The sequence below is a fragment of the Bombyx mori genome, chromosome 20, assembly GCF_030269925.1.
Source record: "Bombyx mori chromosome 20, ASM3026992v2".
Taxonomy (NCBI): Eukaryota; Metazoa; Arthropoda; class Insecta; order Lepidoptera; family Bombycidae; genus Bombyx; species Bombyx mori.
This window is the reverse complement of record NC_085126.1, coordinates 11,404,459-11,423,550: the sequence shown is the minus strand read 5'-3', so window position 1 is coordinate 11,423,550 and position 19,092 is coordinate 11,404,459. Positions and strand designations below refer to the sequence as shown.

At 38.7% G+C, this 19,092-nt stretch overlaps 1 protein-coding gene across 1 annotated transcript in view; it reads right to left on the bottom strand.

Moving 5' to 3' along the window:
• LOC101738210 (rhophilin-2) overlaps window positions 1-17,129 on the bottom strand; it is a 138,072-nt gene extending 120,943 nt beyond the window's left edge. Inside the window, exon 1 of the mRNA XM_004925971.4 lies at window positions 16,947-17,129. The gene's annotated coding sequence lies outside the window, so the exon portion shown is untranslated. The remainder of the gene's footprint in view (window positions 1-16,946) is intronic.
• Between the last annotated feature and the right edge of the window lie 1,963 nt (window positions 17,130-19,092).

Genomic DNA, 19,092 nt, shown 5'->3' with positions numbered 1-19,092 from the left:
CTTACAAGAAGGTAGGGTATGAAAATTTCTTATCTTCTAGCAGACGGAGTGGTGTTATGATCGTAATTACGTTTTATAGAACTTAGCTAAAATATTTTTGCTTGGTGTCCTGACAGTCTATTTCGGTAATGGGCAGCACCTACGTAGTTTTTTTCCTACCTTTGCTGGTAATCTTATTATGATTATGTCAGATTCACTGAACCAGTAGGTGAGCTCACGGACTCCACCCGAGAAAATTTGCTAACACTAGCCCTAGCAAGAGCAGTGCATCACAGAATCTACCACCGCATCGGAAACGGGATCTCTCCTGGGTGTGTCCTATAAATCTTATATATCCTAGTGTGGGTCCTATAAATCCTATCCAGAGCCTATAAATTCAGGTACCAAACGCAAACTGTTGATTTTGCACTGGGATGGAAGCTATGCGTCATATGCTATACTTGAGCTTGGACAATAGCTATCTGCACCAAGATTTTGGAGACGAGCATAGGACCAGAATGATTCCAAGGGTCGGATTGGATAAACCTTTATCCAGATTTAAGATAAGTTAGGTAAATAAACTCATGACATCACAATGCCCACCTTTAGACATGAGGTGGAAATCTTAATAGCATTGTAAGAGCGACTCTCCACTCCAGTTATCCGTAAAAAAGATTTGATCAAACGTTTTCGCCAAGGACATTGGTTTGAAAATTTGACCAACCTCTTGAGAAAAAATATTAACTTCTAATACTCTATCGGATATCTAAGTTGTTTGCCGTTCGTGAATCGATCACATACGTTCGAACGTACAGTTAGGCGAGAACGAGACGTTTTTATGAAACGTCCGTGTGTCAGACGGAGATGGAAGATCGCTCAATTTGCGCACGAGTTAGTGGAGTGTGAAGAATCGTAAGGATTGTCACCTTTAAGTTATTTCATTATGTAGTTATGTTTTACACAAAATATTTTGGTTTTTTACATTAGTTACTGGTGGTAGGACGTCTTGTGAGACCGTACGGGTAGATACCACCACCCCGCCTATTTCTGCCGTGCAGCAGTAATGCGTTTCGGTTTGAAGCTGCTGCTGTACTGTCAAGACTGGGACCTTAGAACTCTTCTCAAGGTAGGTGGCAGCATTTGCGTTGCAGATGACTACGGGCTCCGGCGACCATGCCAGGTAAGCCGTGAGCTCGTCTAACAATCTAAGCAATAAATAAAAACAGTATTTAAACTTGTTTAAATGTAATTGTTAAATAGTGACGACATTGTTACAACAAAAATGTGAGTACGCGTGAAATGTCACATCATTTTATTTATCACACGAAATTAGGTACATACAGTTAAAACAATATATGTACATATATGTGGGGTGGAGGCGCAAAATCTACAGGAACTTTAAAAAAAAAAAAAAACACACTTAACATCGTCATCTCTATCGATGACTGATATTGACATTAATTTTATTATATTAAAATAAAATTTTAAATATAATTTTATTAAAATAAAACTAGTGTGCCAGTGTGAATTAAGGAAATGAAAAAATACCGATCTTCCTACATACACAGTATATAAATAGTGGTATTGGATCACGCGGCTCTTCGATGGCGATGCACGTCTATTTCTGCTTAAGGCGAGTTTTTTAACGTTCTCGACAGCGTAAAAGTTAACACAAATTTGTATGCAGTTGGAACAGCGCCCCTAGCGGCAAACGTAGGCAAACGTGCCAACTCCATACAAACTTGAGTTAACTTTTACGCTATCGAGAACGTTAAACAACTCGCACTAAGCAAACTGGTTGCAACGGGATTCCCCCGATCTTTTGAATTTAATTAAATTATTTATTTACCTATTGATAATTGCAGCAGCCATAAATGTTAAGAAGATAGCTACGGGCAGTCCTACATACTCACGACGCAGGCGTATAATGACTCCTTGCAGTTGTACGGCTTTAGATTAATTCTTTAAGGTGTGTCAAAACCTAGATTTTTTTAACTAAAAATAAACTTTCGTATAAAAATCTAAAATGTTTTCGGTCTTGTATACCAGCGGACGGTTAGCGTGGTACGGACATGTGATGCGTAGAGAGAAGATGCTTGTGACTAGGAGATGCACAGAAATGGTAGTGCAAGGTAGAGGGGAATGTGAATGACGATATGAGAGAGAGAGAGAGAGGAGTGAGTGTTGAGATGACGGCTGATAGTGAAGAATGGAATAGAAAAAATCGCCGTGCCGACCCCACCCAGTGGGATAAGGTGGAAAAAAGAAATGTGTGTCGCTTATTTAATATATCTGTTTCTGTTGAAAAGTTCTTTAAAAAAAACGTACGCGTCTTGAGACACCCGACGGAAACGATAACTTAAACTAATCTAAGTTGAGCCATTTAATATTGAAATTGTTCAACTTGAGAAAAACTTAGACTACTTCTTAAATTTTATGTAAAATTGTAACATAAATTGAAAAAGATAGATAAATAGTTAAATACCTTCGATAGAGATAAATGCATTCTCAGTACCGCTGCCGTGTGCGAGAGAGAGAGGGAAGCTAGACATGCAGACGCCATAACGCGTTATATAACGACGTATGAGGGAGAGAGAGAGGAAAGCCAGACTGGCGCCGTAACGCGTTACGTAACAAAGCGGCTTACCCTCCCATAAAGAGTTATCACTTCAAAAACAAGAAAGGTAAATATCTTCTGTGACCACGAAAATTGTTATATGTTTGAAACGTTGGAACAATAAACAAAAGCAAGATTGAATCGTAGAAGTAGTTTTAATTATGGCCACGACGAAAACCGAAGAATGTGCACACGAAGAACCTGCACATGCCTATCACTGACAATGTTAATCACTTTTATGTTTATTGTTATACATAGATAGGCACAATGTAAATTAAATGCCACTACCAGGTTGGAGATTGTCGTGGAATTTGCAACTGTATTAATTAGTGGATGGCCCAGCCATTCAAATCCTGAAATAGGTAGAAGGTATTACTATGAATGTGGGAATGAATTTTTTTTAAGTTTAATTCAGTGAAACGTAGAGATTAGGGGAGCATTTTGAAAAGAAGTTGGTGCTACTGCTACTGGAGAACTAAGAATATGTATAGAAGCATTAACTAGATATGGATGGGATCTCGTTTTAGTGTAATCCGATAAAAAGCCAGTCACTTAGAATCTAATCAGTATAGAATTCTCAGATACCTAATCTCTGTCACAAACCTTTTAATTTAATTTTATTTATTTCAAAATATTATAATGCTGTTGATTTGATTTCCTTTACCACAAAAGTGATACACAAAAAAAACCATCTGTGTAAAAGTGTCAGAAGTATTCTAAAACAACAGCTTTAGTGAGACGCGCGTCTAATCCACCTTAAAACCAAATTACATAAATAAATGAATATTTAAAAAAAAAAAATCCTCTTTAGTGACAGCCCTAGCTACAAATCGTCCGTGACTAGTCACGCACACACGCGCACTTCGTGACACGTACACACTTCCTGCACTCGTATGGGATCCAACGGATTTGACGGTTTAAACTAAAATTACGTGTGAACGATGATACTACATGAATCCTTATTTTTATTCATAGGTCCATGTCTTTTTTTACCCTTCCTAATCGTTGGTAGCCTTAGGGGCTATTTCAACTTCATACGTACCGGTAGGTGAGCTCACGGGCTCAACCTGAGAGAATTGCTGATACTGGCCCTAGCAAGAGCATTATTTAAACAAAAAAAAAAAAGCCCGCTGAGTTCGTTTCGCCGGTTCTTCTCGGGACTGTGGCTTTTTTTGGAACCGGTGGTAGAGTTAACATTGTTATTTATATTTTGACATTCAACAGTATAACTGACATCTAATTTGAAATAAATAATTTTGAATTTGAATTTGAAGCAGCGCTTCGCTTAATCCACTACCAGATCGGAATCGCGGTCCACCGAGAAGATCCGGCGAGAAACTCAGTGGGTTGTATCTATGGGCAATAGCTCCGTGTCTTAATGGGTAAAATGCCCTGTCTATTCGTGTGAAGCCATAATATTGACTAATCGCCAGCTGGTGACCTGAATTAATAAAAAGGGTTGCTCATTTGGCATCGTGTTTTTTATATGTTATATTCAAAACATTTCATTCAACTTAAATCTCTTTTTTTTTATTGCTTAGATAGGTAATCGTTGGCTCGTGTGGCAATTATTAATTCGGGATTTCACTGCTGTCCTACGTTTTCTCAGCTTTTTTTTGCTTAGATGGGTGAACGAGCTCACAGCCCACCTGGTATTAAGTGGTTACTGGAGCCCATAGACATGTACAACGTAAATGCGCCACCCACCTTGAGATATAAGTTCTAAGGTCTCAGTATAGTTAAAACGGCTGCTTCGTCCTTCAAACCGAAACGCATTACTGCTTCACGGCAGAAATAGGCAGGGTGGTGGTACCTACCCGTGCGGACTCACAAGAGGTCCTACCACCAGTAATTACGCAAATAATAATTTTGCGGGTTTGATTTTTATTACACGATGTTATTCCTTCAACGTGGAAGTCAACCGTGAACATTTGCTAAGTACGTATTTCAGTAGAAAAATTGGTACCCGTCTGCGGGATTCGAACACCGTTGCATTGCTAGATACGAATGGACCGGACATCTTATCCTTTAGGCCACGACGACTTCGAACAGAATTTAATCCTAGCAACATCACTGTCAACTGTCACGCGTATAAAGCCACTTTTGACATACTATAATTGGTCCTTCAGAACGACTGACGTAGTTTATCATTAGTGGGTATGTAAAAATTAATGGCGTATTGTAATTCAGTGCGGCATACCAGTGGTGATTGCGGTATTGTTTGCTACGTGGAAAGGCGCGAGATTATCGCGAAGCGTTGAATGGTAAGCTGAGCCCATGATGTTTTATGCGTCTTCAGTTATTGAGCTATGGAAGGTCTGTTGCTAAACGAAGAATATGTTTGCTTTTTGTTAGCTCTTGCTAGGGCAGATGTTGAGTCCCGTGAGCTTGGCCTACACGTTCGGTGAAGCTAGCATAACCCCCCGAGGTTCCTAGCAATAAGTAGGAAAAAAGTAGCGACATAAATGGATAGAATTGCCTCCGATCCGAGAAATGCGTCGTCCCTGCTCACGTCTAGTTCATGTTACTCTTGGACTACGAGGGCTCTGGTAATATAATCATTCGTCTATCCGAGCATGTTACTTTTGGTGCTTACAGAAGATTTGTTGTTAAGGTCTTATGCAGATGGTTGTACTTGCCATCAGGAAAATGAAAACGAAGAATATGTTTGCTTTTGCTAGCTCTTGCTAAAGCAGATGTTGAGTCCCGTGAGCTTGGCCTACACGTTCGGTGAAGCTAGCATAACCCCCCGAGGTTCCTAGCAATAAGTAGGAAAAAAGTAGCGACATAAATGGATAGAATTGCCTCCGATCCGAGAAATGCGTCGTCCCTGCTCACGTCTAGTTCATGTTACTCTTGGACTACGAGGGCTCTGGTAATATAATCATTCGTCTATCCGAGCATGTTACTTTTGGTGCTTACAGAAGATTTGTTGTTAAGGTCTTATGCAGATGGTTGTACTTGCCATCAGGAAAATGAAAACGAAGAATATGTTTGCTTTTGCTAGCTCTTGCTAAAGCAGATGTTGAGTCCCGTGAGCTTTGCCTACACGTTCGGTGAAGCTAGCATAACTAACGTGACCATTTTTTTTTTTTGTCAAAGCGGGACATCTGCGGAATTATGTGATATAATAAGGTATTTAGTGTTTTACAAGTAATTTCTTATAGAAGATAGAATAACACAAAAGAATCAAAGCACTAAACACAAAATAGTTAGTACTCTGTAATAGTCTGTACCTCTTTTGCTAAATTAGCCCATTTAAGCACTTCTAGCTCAAAGTTAAATTGAAACATAAAGGGGAATGCCCATTTCAGGCCCAAAGCGGACAATAGATTAGAGAAAAAATACTTAGTGCATTAACTTTGTCATAAATAAATATGCATTTACTTTCTTCCAAATAAGCGCCACTACAGTTTACAATTTTTTTTTTTTTTTTTTTTTTTTTTTTTTTTTTTTTTTTTTTTTTTTTTTTTTTTTTTTTTTTTTTTTTTTTTTTTTTTTTTTTCTCCACCTTCTCCCACTATGTGGGGTCGGCACAGCTAATTTTTCTCTTCCATTCTCTTCTATCAGCCGTCATCTCAACACTCACTCCTCTCTCTCTCATATCGTCATTCACACACTCCATCCATGTCTTCTTCGGTCGACCTCTTCCCCCTCTACCTTGCACTACCATTTCCATACATCTCCTAAGTAGTTTAAAAAAAGTAACTCTATTGAAAAAACAAGGTTTTAGATTTTTGCGGGAAAAATATTGCCAGCGTCAAAACCTTTTACGTATTAAGTAAACATTTTAAGTATATAAATAAAACATTTTAAGTATATCGATTTTAATCGATTATAAGCACATAAAATAACATCAAAGACATTGGATTTTAACTTGTAACTATACTTGACCTTAGAACTTATCTCTTAAGTGTGTGGCGGCATTTGCGTTGTAGATGTCTATGGGCTCCAGTAACCACTTAATACCAGGTGGGCTGTGAGCTCGTTCACCCATATAAGCAAAAAAAAAACTGAGAAAACGTAGGACGGCAGTGAAATCCCGAATTAATAATTGCCACACGAGCCAACGATTAAAATTGTATCACCCGTCCAAGCATTTATTAGCAAAATTTGATTTAATTTACAAAATATACGCGACGTGTCATTATATAAATGACCGCCATTATACATAAAGCGGAAACATGTAATTTAGTATTATGTGGATGTCAAGGTTTTATTTGATTGTTTAATTTATGACAATACGCTAGATTACAAGCATTATGCTCTAACATTTGAAGACATGAGTGGATGAAGGGATTTTTGAGTTTTTACATTGAACGAAGGTGTGTCTATAAACCAAAGCAATTTTTGGCAATTGCATGTGATGAAGGAGTTATGTACGAAAGATGTAAGCCTTGAGAGGCTATCCCAGCGTAACCTTAACTAGTAGGTGAGCTCACGGGCTCAACCTGACGACGTTGCTAACACGAACCCTAGCAAAAGCCGTGCTTCGCAGAATCTACCACCGGATCGGAAACGCGACCCACTGAGAAGATCCGGCGAGAATATCAGTGGGCTGTGTCTGAGGGTTAATTTACTCGTCGAGCCTTTCGTCACAAGCGACGGATTCGACGAGAACGGTGACTGGTGCTTGAGGTACCTAAAAGCACCGTTAGTGGATTGGGAGGATCCGTAATAACGTGTGTTTAGATAATTGATCCATTGGGAGGATCCGAGATGACATGTTTTGGGCGACGTCGACTGCTTTCCATTCTTTCCGCAGGATCGGGAATGTAGTTTACCGGCGGCCACGATGAGAGGGTTCTCGTGTAGTGCCGCTTTATCGAAGTGGAATAAGACCACGCTATATTTATAAACATTAACGAAAGCTCCTCTTCACGTTCATAACTTCATAAGCTAGACCGCGCGAGAGAGAGATGGGCAGAGTTTTCATGATGCGCATGCAGTGCGACGTCACGCCGCGCTTATTCACAAACACTACACAAGCGCAACGTGTGAATGTGTTGAGCGCGAGCTACATGGTAGGCGGAGTGAGGGTGTTAGGTTTTATTTTCGTTACGGAATTTCTTGATTCCGTCGCCGCGCTTAAAGCCCGCGATGAAAGCTATGCAATAGCTTAAAAAAATGTAATTTTAAATTAACATTTTTTGTTGATTGAAAACGTGTATGTTTATGATTTGCAATTAGTTTATTGTGTTTTATTTATATTTTTTGTATAATTTCATTATTTGTAGTAGTCGATCGATTTGTGCGTAACAAATTATATTCCTGCTAAGTATTTGGGGCATTACGTTAAAATATACCCTAATTAGGAGATGTCAGGTAACATCTATATATTAATACGTGAAGCAAAAACTTTGTATCCCTTTTTACGAAAATTGCGCGGACGGAGGAGCATGAAATTTTCCACACTTATAGAGAATATAGAGAAGAAGTGCACTATGCTAATATTTTTTTAAAATAATGCATAAAAGATTAAATCAATAAAGAAAACATTACACACACTATATACCATGTATTTGACGCGCACACGCATGCATACTATTTATTGTCAAACTTTTGTTCTTGACGTCTGTTGTCAAATTGAGATTAAATATTGTTTGTCTTTGGTAATATTTTTTATAGTGTAGTCTTGGCGTAATTTGTGATTATAGAAGTATAAAATACAATAATAATAGTGTACAAACTTATTATACAATTCCAATTAATTATAGTCGAATTTCGACTACTGCGGGACCTCTAGTTTCTGAATAATAACAGTTACAATGATGAATACAAAGTATCCGTTTCGGTCGAATTATGACCTTGGCGTGACCTTCAGCGGAGACGACAGTCTTCCGAATAACGCTACGCTTTCCCTATCAACGTTTCTCGATAGTGTCGGACGAAATTGTACTGGAAATATTATCTGAGCTGATGACGTTTAGGAATTTTATATCTTTACTGGTGGTAGGACCTCTGGCGAGTCCGCGCGGGTAGGTACCACCACCCTGCCTGTTTCTGCCGTGAAGCAGTAATGCGTTTAGGTTTGAAGGGTAGGGCAGCCGTTGTAACTATATTTGGGACCTTAGAACTTAGATCTCAAGGTGGGTGGCGCATTTACGTTGTAGATGTCTATGGGTTCCAGTATCCACTGACCACTAGGTGGGCTGTGAGCTTGTCTACCCATCTATACTATATCTTTATCTACTATATCTTTAAGAACAAAGCCTAATGCTCAAGTGTGCTAAGTTTGCTCAAGTAATGCTCAAATACAGCGGACGGGCTCATTGCAGACTTGGATGTTATTCATTGCAGATCTGGTCTAATGGTCTGGTAATTAATGATTATTAATGTTTAATTAATGATGAGAAAATCGAAATTACAGGAGCATCGTAATTAAGACTGCTTTTACTGTAATTATCATTTCAAGTCTAGTCATTTCAATAAGCAGGGCGGTGGTACCTACCCGCGCGGACTCACAAGAGGTCTTACCACCAGTAACGCTACTTTTATAAGTCGTTAGCCTACTGAGTTTCTCGCCGAATCTTTTCAGAGGGTCGCGTTTCCGATCCGATGGTAGATTCTGCGAAGCATTGCTCTTGCTGGGGCCAGTGTTAGCAACACTCCCGGTTTAAGTCCCGTGAGCTCACCTACACGTCAAGAAGAATCTGAAATAGCCTCTCAAGGCTATCAGCATAGATAGGGATAAAGTGAAGTCTTTAATGGCACAAAAACAATGAAAACGTGTTAGTATAATCAAATTATACTTGTATTTTTTTACATTACCCACACTATCGTTTATATAATCTAGTATGTAGGATAAAAACTTAAAATAATCATGCTTAAATAGCAAACTAAACTGACAATTGATTCGATCTTTTGTTGTCTCTTGTGGTCTGGAGGTAATAGCGAAGTTACAATATTATTGTGCCTTTTTTGTTCTTAACTATACGCTGGTAGTCTAAAGAGTTATTCTAGAGGCTCAATTTGAGATAAATTTCCAACACTAGCCCTAGAAAGAGCAGTGCTTCGCTGAATCTGTCACTAGATCGAGCCCACTGAGTTTCTCGCCGGATCTTCTCAGTGGGTCGCGTTTCCGATCCGGTGGTAGATTCTGCGAAGCACGGCTCTTGCTAGGGTTCGTGTTAGCAACGTCACCAGGTTTGTGCCCCGTGAGCTCACCTACTAAAGTTAGGGTTACGCTGACATAGCCCCTAGGGCTATCAGCTTAGGTAGGAAAAAAAAAAAAACACTAGATCGGAATTGCATTGTTGTATCGATCTTATGTCTGAAGGCGAATGCCGTCATCCACTTTGAGACAAAAGATTGGATTCTTTATTGATGTCCAGCTTTATTGTAATGGCTGTCGAAAACCCTCAAACCAGAAAGCGTGTCGGCAAGTCAGAAATGAGCAGGATGGTGGTAGCTACTGGAATTTTTTATCCCTTTCTAACATCAAATTAAACACAAACGTATGACGTTGTATTTCACTAATCATTGCATATTTATTTGTTTTTGGTCTTTTTTTTTGCGAAACACCTTATTCATTGGGTTATTGGTTTATCGATGGTTTAATTTCCGGTCATCGTTCTCGTCAAGCCCGTCGCTTACGACGAAGGGCTCGGCGAGTAAATTAACCCACAGACACAGCCCACTGAGTTTCTCGACGGATCTTCTCAGTGGGTCGCGTTTCCGATCCGGTGGTAGTTTCTGCGAAGCACGGCTCTTGCTAGGGTTCGTGTTAGCAACGTCGTCAGGTTTGAGCCCCGTGAGCTCACCTACTAGTTAAGGTTACGCTGAAATAACCTCTCAAGGCTATCAGCTTAGGTAGGAAAATAAAAAGTACAATTTTATTGTTTTGTTAATATTTTGGCCTCAAATGACGTCACACGCAATGGTATTACTTTCGGCAGACTTTTGTAGTTCGCGCGGCAATTACAGATGTCCTGTTTCCCCTATCACAAAATACGTGCTATATCTTAAACTACACGTGTTCAATAAATAAACACGCGCGTGTCGTTTAAAAGTCAATGAATGCTTGTCATTTTTGTCTGTTAAGATAATCGGCGTCATAAAGTATGTTTGTTTTGTGAATATGTTAATTCTACCTTCGATCATTTAGTGTCTGGTGATCGAGCCTGCTGTACCGTGCGAGCCTGCTCTAGTGACGGTCAGTATCAGTGTTATTGTCTAAGATATACAGCATTCAGTGTTTGTTGTAATTGTAGGAACACATAAGAAATAATTCTAGATTAAGAACCGTGAATTTGGAATGTGTTTTTATTTATTAAGTTAAGCACACAAAATTGGGTTAACTTTTACGCTATCGAGAACGTTAAAAAGCTCGCACTAAGCACACTGTATAACTTTTTCTGGTTCCCATGTCCAAGGCAACCTAAAGTGGACCCTTACGCATTTCTTCCTGAAGGGGAATTGTTTTACTATATCGAAGGGTGAAAGGCGAAATTTGGTTTAAGCAACATTTTTGCATAACATAACAATAGAGCCATTTCAAGTTTCAAATTTAGAATGTATGTTTGTATGTAATGTATATATGTAGATGTATTCTTCTTCTTTGTCTCTTCTTCCACTGGGTGGGGTCGGCACAGCTAATTTCTCTCTTCTATTCTCTTCTATCAGCCGTCATCTCAACACTCACTCCTCTCTTTCTCATATCGTCATTCACACACTCCATCCATGTCTTCTTCGGTCGACCTCTTCCCCCTCTACCTTGCACTGCCTTTCCATTCATCTCCTAGTCACATGCATCTCCTCTCTACGCATCACATGTCCATACCACGCTAACCCCTCTCTATAATATTTTAAATGAAACTTCAAACACAAATAAAATAAGACAAGCAACATTTATCACTCGAAAGACAATTAGAAAAACGGGCAGACAAATAACAATGGGAGTCGAAGTTTTGACCTTCAAATGTGTGACTTTAGAGATTAATCTGTAATACGTTTGGTTAAGCCTGTTTATGACGAACACGGTTAATACGTTGGCACTAATTAGTCGTGATTAGGTATTCCCTTGTTTGTTCATTAGCCGACATGGCTGTATCGGCCTAGTATAACGCCATCGCTTCTCTTTTTTTTATTGCTTAGATGGGTGGACGAGCTCACAGCCCACCTAGTGTTAAGTCGTTACTGGAGCCCATAGACATCTATAACGTAAATGCGCCACCCACCTTGAGATACAAGTTCTAAGGTCTCGGTATAGTTACAACGGCTGCCCCGATCTTCAAACTGAAACGCATAACTGCTTCACGGCAGAAATAGGCAGGGCGGTGGTACCTACCCGTGCGGACTCACAAGAGGTCCTACCACCAGTAAACTTGCTGCGGGTGTCGTTTGTAGCGACTAAGGAATTCATCGGAGATCAGGCAACAGCCTTCCCTGACTATTCTAGTACAGTATCTTGATATCTATACATATATTAATACGTGAAGCAAAAACTTTGTATCCCTTTTTACGTAAATTGCGCGGACAGAGGAGTATGAAATTTCCCACACTTATAGAGAATATAGAGAAGGAATGCACAATGCTTTTTTTTTTTTTAAATAATGTATAAAAGATACATTAAATCAATAAAGAAAACATTACACACACTACATACCTTGTATTTGACGCACACACGCATGCATACTATTTATTGTCAAACTTTTGTTCTTGACGTCTGTTGTCAAATTGAGAATAGATTAAATATTGTTTGTCTTTATTAATATTTTTTATAGTGTAGCCTTGACGAAATTTGTGATTATAGAAGTATAAAATACAATTATAATAGTGTACAAACTTACAATTCCAATTAATTATAGTCGAATTTCGACTACTGCGGGACCTCTAGTCTTTATAATGTCTTGATCTAGTATATCACTAGTTACCTCGATCGCCATCCGAGATTTACTAGTATGATAAGCCCGCGCGGGTAGGTACCACCATCCTACAAATTTCTGCAACGTAGCAGCCATACGTTCAGTTTGAAGGCTTCGTACCATAGAATTAAAAGTTCGACCTAATATCTTGAGGTGGGCGGTGGAATCCACGTTGTGTTCACTAATCATCATTATCATTCTCCCACCCTTCTCCTAGTCACCTGGGGTCGGCGCAATATGTTATCTCCTTTTATACTCCTCTATCATATACCATTTCTTCGCTCACTCCCCACTTACACATATCGTCTTTCACGTAATTCATCCATTTCTTCTTAGGTTTACCTCTTCCTCTATAGCCTTCTACATTTATTATGAACTCTCTCTTACCAACATTGTGCTCACTAATCTAAACATCAAATAACCGTGCGCGGAGGAAGATGGATTTTCGTCTTGATTTTGAGATCTTTATGGATGGTACACGGTTGCGTTATGCTGTCCATGTTGTTTTTTTTTATTCCTACCTATGCTGATAGCCTTGAGAGGCTGTATCAGCTTCGCCTTAACGTGTAGGTGAGCTCACGGGGCTCAAGCCGGAGTGTTGTTAACACTGGCCCTAGCCAGAGCAGTGCTTCGCAGAATCTACCACCGGATCGGAAACGCGACCTACAGTGAAGCTCCGGCGAGAAAGTCAATGGGCTGTGTCTAGGGGATAATTCGCTCGTCGAGCCCTTCGTCGCAAGCGATGGTTTCGACGAGGACGGTGACCGGTGCTTGTGGTACCTAAAAGCACCGTTAATGGATCAGGAGGATCCGTAATGACGTGTTTTGGGCGTCCATGTTGTACGAAGCATTCTCAGCCGGCGCCATGTTTCAAATGCGTCATTGTCATCCGGCCTGCCCTCGGTAGAGTCCACATTTGAGAATCGCACAGAAACACTGACAATATCGAATTATCGGCGATATAAGTGATAAACTTCGTTTCAGGTTCTCGGGAAACGTTTATGCTATACGAAAATGAACAAAATCGATTTTAATTATTTTTCGTATCAACGAAGTTTGTTACAACGAGACTCGAGTACAATGTGACCAATTCATTTTATTCTTGTTTTTTTTCTTCTTCTTTCTTCGTAACGCCCGCGTCATCGAGCCGTGAAGTAGGTAATTACTGGTTCAGCAGCCATTTGTCGGGCGATAACGAATGACGAATGTTTGTTTGTAAGAAGATGCCTTCGAGACGCGATCCTGACAATAGCAGTGACAATAGCAGTTCTATCTTCCATCCATTGTGCGTTGTAAGTTCGGATTTCTTTGGCATGGTCCACACTAAAAACGTTATTCTCTAAGAATATTGCAGAAATATTTGCGTACCAGACGTGTGTTCACTTTAAAATCTGAAAGCACACTAAAATTGGACATATTCTAAAATAGCTAATTCGAAGAAATAATTAAGAATAGAAGATTGCACAAAGTGGGAATGAGTTGCTCGCTTCGGGCATTTCAATATTGCAATAATTGTTACGTTATAATAGGCATTGTAAAAATGAATATTTAAAAAAGAATCTAATATTTAAATATTTTTTTAACTAATATTTAAAAAAAAAAAGTGTGTGTGTCCGCTCCGACGCACGACTGGAGTTTACTGGATATAAAAAATTAAACGAAACAATACGAGAAATAGTTCTATATTACGACAACACGATACACTACAGATTATTAACAAATTAACGAGACACAAAACAAACGACTAACAAATATATGAAAATACAATAATGAGAGAAACGCGCGATCAGTACGAGGCTTTGTGGCGGACTGCCGGCGCAGCAGCCCGGCGTCACCTGCGATAACGCATTTCGTGTGACATGCGCAATCAGGCGCATAACGCATTTCGTGTGACATGCTAGTACGATTTTGGTCCCCATAATTTTCATACCCCGGGCCTATATATGTAAATCGATTCTAAAGGAGTAAACTCCAAAAAAGACATGCCCGCTGAGTTTCTTGCCAGTTCTTCTCAGGACTGCAGGCTACACACAGGACAACAACAGGAGGCTAGTTTTTGTGAATTGGCGGTAGTTCTTTTTGACGTTCAATAAATATGTACTTTCATTTATTTCGAATAAATTTTTTTTGATTTGATTTGAATGTGTTATTGCACACCTGTACGTCATAAATATCGGTTACAATGTTATTTCTATGTAAACGCACCCCCAAAACAAGAATAAGACCATAAAAAGCTTATCTATACACGATTTTTCTGTACAGGTATAAACAATATAGGGGTGCCTAATACTTTTGCTCGGGGCTGTATATACTGGTGGTAGTCCGCGCGGGTAGGTACCACCACCCTGCCTATTTCTGCCGTGAAGCAGTAATGCGTTTCGGTTTGAAGGGCGGGGCAGCTGTTATAGCTATACTGAGACCTTAGAACTGATATCTCAAGGTGGGTGGCGGTATTTACGTCGTAGATTTCTATGGGCTCCAGTAACCACAAGGTGGACTGTGAGCTCGTCCACCCATCTAAGCAACAAAAAATAAAATAAAAATATTAGAACAAATTTTCGGTTTAGTCTCGTGTTTGTTATTTTCATTTTTGTCAGGGTAATAATCCCTACCTAATCGCCGGTAGCCTAAAGAGCTATTCCAGTTACGCATGGTTTGTTAGGTAAGCTTACAGGGTTCAACTTGGGAGGACTTGCTAAAACTGGCCCTAGCAACAACAATGCTTCTCTGAATCTACCTCCAGCTCTTAATCGCGGCTCACCTAGAACATCTGGCTTGAATGAAGAAACTCAATGGGTTAGCTATAGCATCGCTCGATACAAGTAAACTGGAGTTGTATCCTTCGAGCTATTGACAGGGTTTCAACTGATTCGGCTATATCTGAACAATCGATACGTGGGCGTAACGCTACAACTTCGTCTTTAGATTTTAGTGACCTGTATTAATCGGTAAGACCCGTTTATCCTATGGGCACGTAGGCGTGAAATCAAATTGAGCTCAATCTGTGTACAAATTAAGCTCTAAGTTAATTGTAGATCATATAAATATAATTCCAATTATGTGTGGGTGTCAGAATTGAAATTACTGTATTAATAACATGCACCAAAAGTACTTTGGTATTAATTCTAGAATTTTAGGTCAATGTTATTTTAAAAAATATAGCTTGTATGGCGATAGGCAGTGGCTTAGCCTCTGGCGTAGCTGACGTTCACCAAGCAAGGTAACCAGTTACCATCAGACGTGCCTTACGCTGACACCGACTTTATGTATCAGTAGCACAGGAAATTTGGCGCAGCAAGAGGATTTGTTGCATCACAAGATATCCTGATATAATTGTTAAATATTGCGTTTTACGACATGGGCCATATACGTTTTTGATGGCATGCCACTCTGGATTCCTTAAGACACCACTTCCTCATCATTCGTCTGCGGTAGATAGTATTCTCAAATTTTTTTCCGTAGTATTTTCTATTCTCGATTCCTGTTTTGCGAACTATAATAGATGTCTGTGATAATTAGTCTGGTTATTTGTTTCCGTCAATTTCCAATTCCGTCAATTTCCGTCAATGGTATATGATAGAGGAGTATGGAAGGAGAAAACATGTTGCGTCGACCCCAGGTGACTTGGAGAAGGGCAGGAGAATGATGTGTATTAAAATAGTCTTCAATTGCTTATTTGAAGTCATCAAAAGATATAACATTTTAAACGCTAATAGGCGGTTAGGAACCTAGCAATAAGAATTTGTGGTGCCAGGTTCTTACATTTTATAGTAAATGTCTAGATGAGTCCACGGTGTTACCTTATTATTAGAGCCCATAGACATCCCGACGTCACCTTGAGACGCATCGTGGAAGCATTATGCTTTATAGACAGTGTAAAGATGTAGACGAAATATACCCAATGTTTTTTTGATTTGGGAGCACACAAGTTACACCTGAATTATCGGTACAGTTCGAAGTTAGAATTATACAGAACTGCATCAACGAATTACAAACATATCAGTGGACCTGACGTTCTGCTTGCCAATAGTTATGCTGATATGTTAAAATAAACTCACCAAAAGAAGTTTATATTCGGTTTTCTCTCGATAAGTTAATAGCAACGGTATCAGTAAGCCTCGAAAATGTACTCGTAATGTCAATGAAATTTAAATAGAGTTCTGAATTTTCAGAACTGGTTCTATACGATATAATCTTTGTTTTTAATTTCATATAATTTTAAAAGGTAATTGGGTTTGTATTCTTAGTTCCTTTAATCAAATGCACATAGGTACGAAGTTTTTAAAACTATTCACTACCAATTAAATAAATACGATAACAAAATTTAAAAAACGGCGTCCTCATTTCTAAAGCGATTCTAAATTGCATTTTTATCGTACAACTAAAATACCAATAATAGTTTTGATCGTTAATTCCTAATACAGAGAAAAGGAATGCATCGTGTACCTACACTTCGGAACAACCGTACAAAATCATGGACCCACCTTTTAACAAACGCTGAACTCCACTTCACAATGAATAACACTGCACTGTTAATAATAATACTCTTTGTGATTTTTTTTAAAGTAATTGCGGATAAGTAAGCGCGTATTTTGTCAAAGCGTATAAAAACAGAAACAACCACGCTCGACGCGACCGCCGCCAAACTGACTTCGACTTGAACTAACAAATATAAATCTACTGCGTTCCTTGGCAGAGCCGTTCCGCTTCGTTGTTTGTATACTCCATCGCTTTGTTTGATGCTCATTTCTCTCTATCAAGTTGAAGAAATGTATTTTCAACATAAGTTTTCGTGTTTTTTATTTTGACAGTAAGTATTTTGGTTATATTTTTAGTATAACTTTGAAACTGGGAGCATTATACTGTTTAGCGTCACAATGCAAGCATTTTGCAAATGTCAGATGATAACAAAATGATTAGGTTTGGTTTTGTATACATAACCGCCTAGCTGAAATTAATATCGTCTGTAAATGTCAAAGGTAATTTTAAATGAACAAAATTAGCATAGATCTAATTTTGGGTATTTCCTTTGGCCGATTTTATAAACTTAATCAGTTCGTTTTCCAATTTTAGATAAAGCTGGACTCATGCCCTTTTTTCACAAAAGACATGTAGCATTTCAACAACAGCAATGAATTGCACAACGCGCGCTGTTACCGCCATATTTTTCCAGTATTTTTCGCGCCATACGTGCATACTGTCTGTTTACGATTTATCATTTACTTATTTTCTTAGTAATAATAATCAATTGAGCAATTACTTTGCACTGTACTTGTTATTTTTTTCGTTTTAAATTGGTTTTTGCTGTTCTTGTTTTTATCAATTTGACGAAACAGGTATTTGAAAAACAGTTTTTGTTCTCGAAAGAAATCGTTAGGATAAGTATGTCTAACTATCAAATTTGGTAAAGAAAAATGATCTTTAAATTAAGTTCCATAAAGTTCCAATTATGTTATTAAATCTTGACAAGGAACATTTTTGTTTTGTTTTTGTCGAACAAATATTCTGGAGATCAAAGTTTAATATAATATCTACATATAAAATATTGCATAGCAATCTAAGCACTTAAAAGGTATAAAAACCGTGATGTTTGGTTGAGTAGGTTATTGTCTATTTTGACGGTTCCGTCTTGATTTGAAAAGAAACAAAGTTAGATATTGTCGTTAACATAAAGAGCAGGTAAGTTCTTAGATTATCTCAGGGCAGCTCGAAAATCAGTACCTTTATTTCGGGTAGAGGACCGATCCACATACACCTCACACGCCTCACACATGAGGTTTCACACTTAGGAGGCGCGCGGGGTGTTTGAGTCTTATTGGAACGGGGCGCGGGGGAAGTTAGGACCTGAAACTTCTCGTGTTTACCAGAAAAATGTTGAAATAATTATCTCGAAGCGTTAAATACATATAAGCATTCATAGTATATTGGCAATTCCACGAGCTGGAATCAAACGCGTGTGTTTCGTGACAATACGATGGATTAAAAAAAAACAAATCCCACCGAGATCATAAATTTGTCCAATTACAGGGCTGATTTGGAAGGTCTAATTCACGTCCAAAACATGTAAGTAAGCATGTACTTAAGCATTCTACTACTTGTACTTTTGTAGGTACTACTTCTTGTACTTTTTGACGAAGCATGTTGCTGATAACTCTCTTTCTGTAATCTGACGAAGCGTGTTGCGGATAATAACATGTACTTTTAGGTTAGGAATATTATCTTCTTTTTTTTATAATAAATTTAATACAAGTAATAAATTTAAAATGTACGTTAACATAATTATATTGAATTCTTTTTCTACTAACTCAGTTGTATGAAAGTGTCTTGAAATACGCTGTAGCCCCGGATTCGTTGAGGTCGCATTTCTTTTGGGTGCAATCGAACTTTTCATTTCTGCCATCCCCAATTTTCCAGAAAAATAATCATACTCTTACGCTATGAAGACCTCAGCGAGAGTTTGTAGCTCCATCACTCTGAATGCGCGGTCGTGTTGCCTCGTCTGGCTACATAACATATTTACTCCTTAAATCATATAGGTACTATCGTGTCCTCATTTGGATTTCCCGTAAATGGGTGAAGAGAATTAAACCCACACCGACTGTTCAGATGAATCCAAAATATGTCTACCCA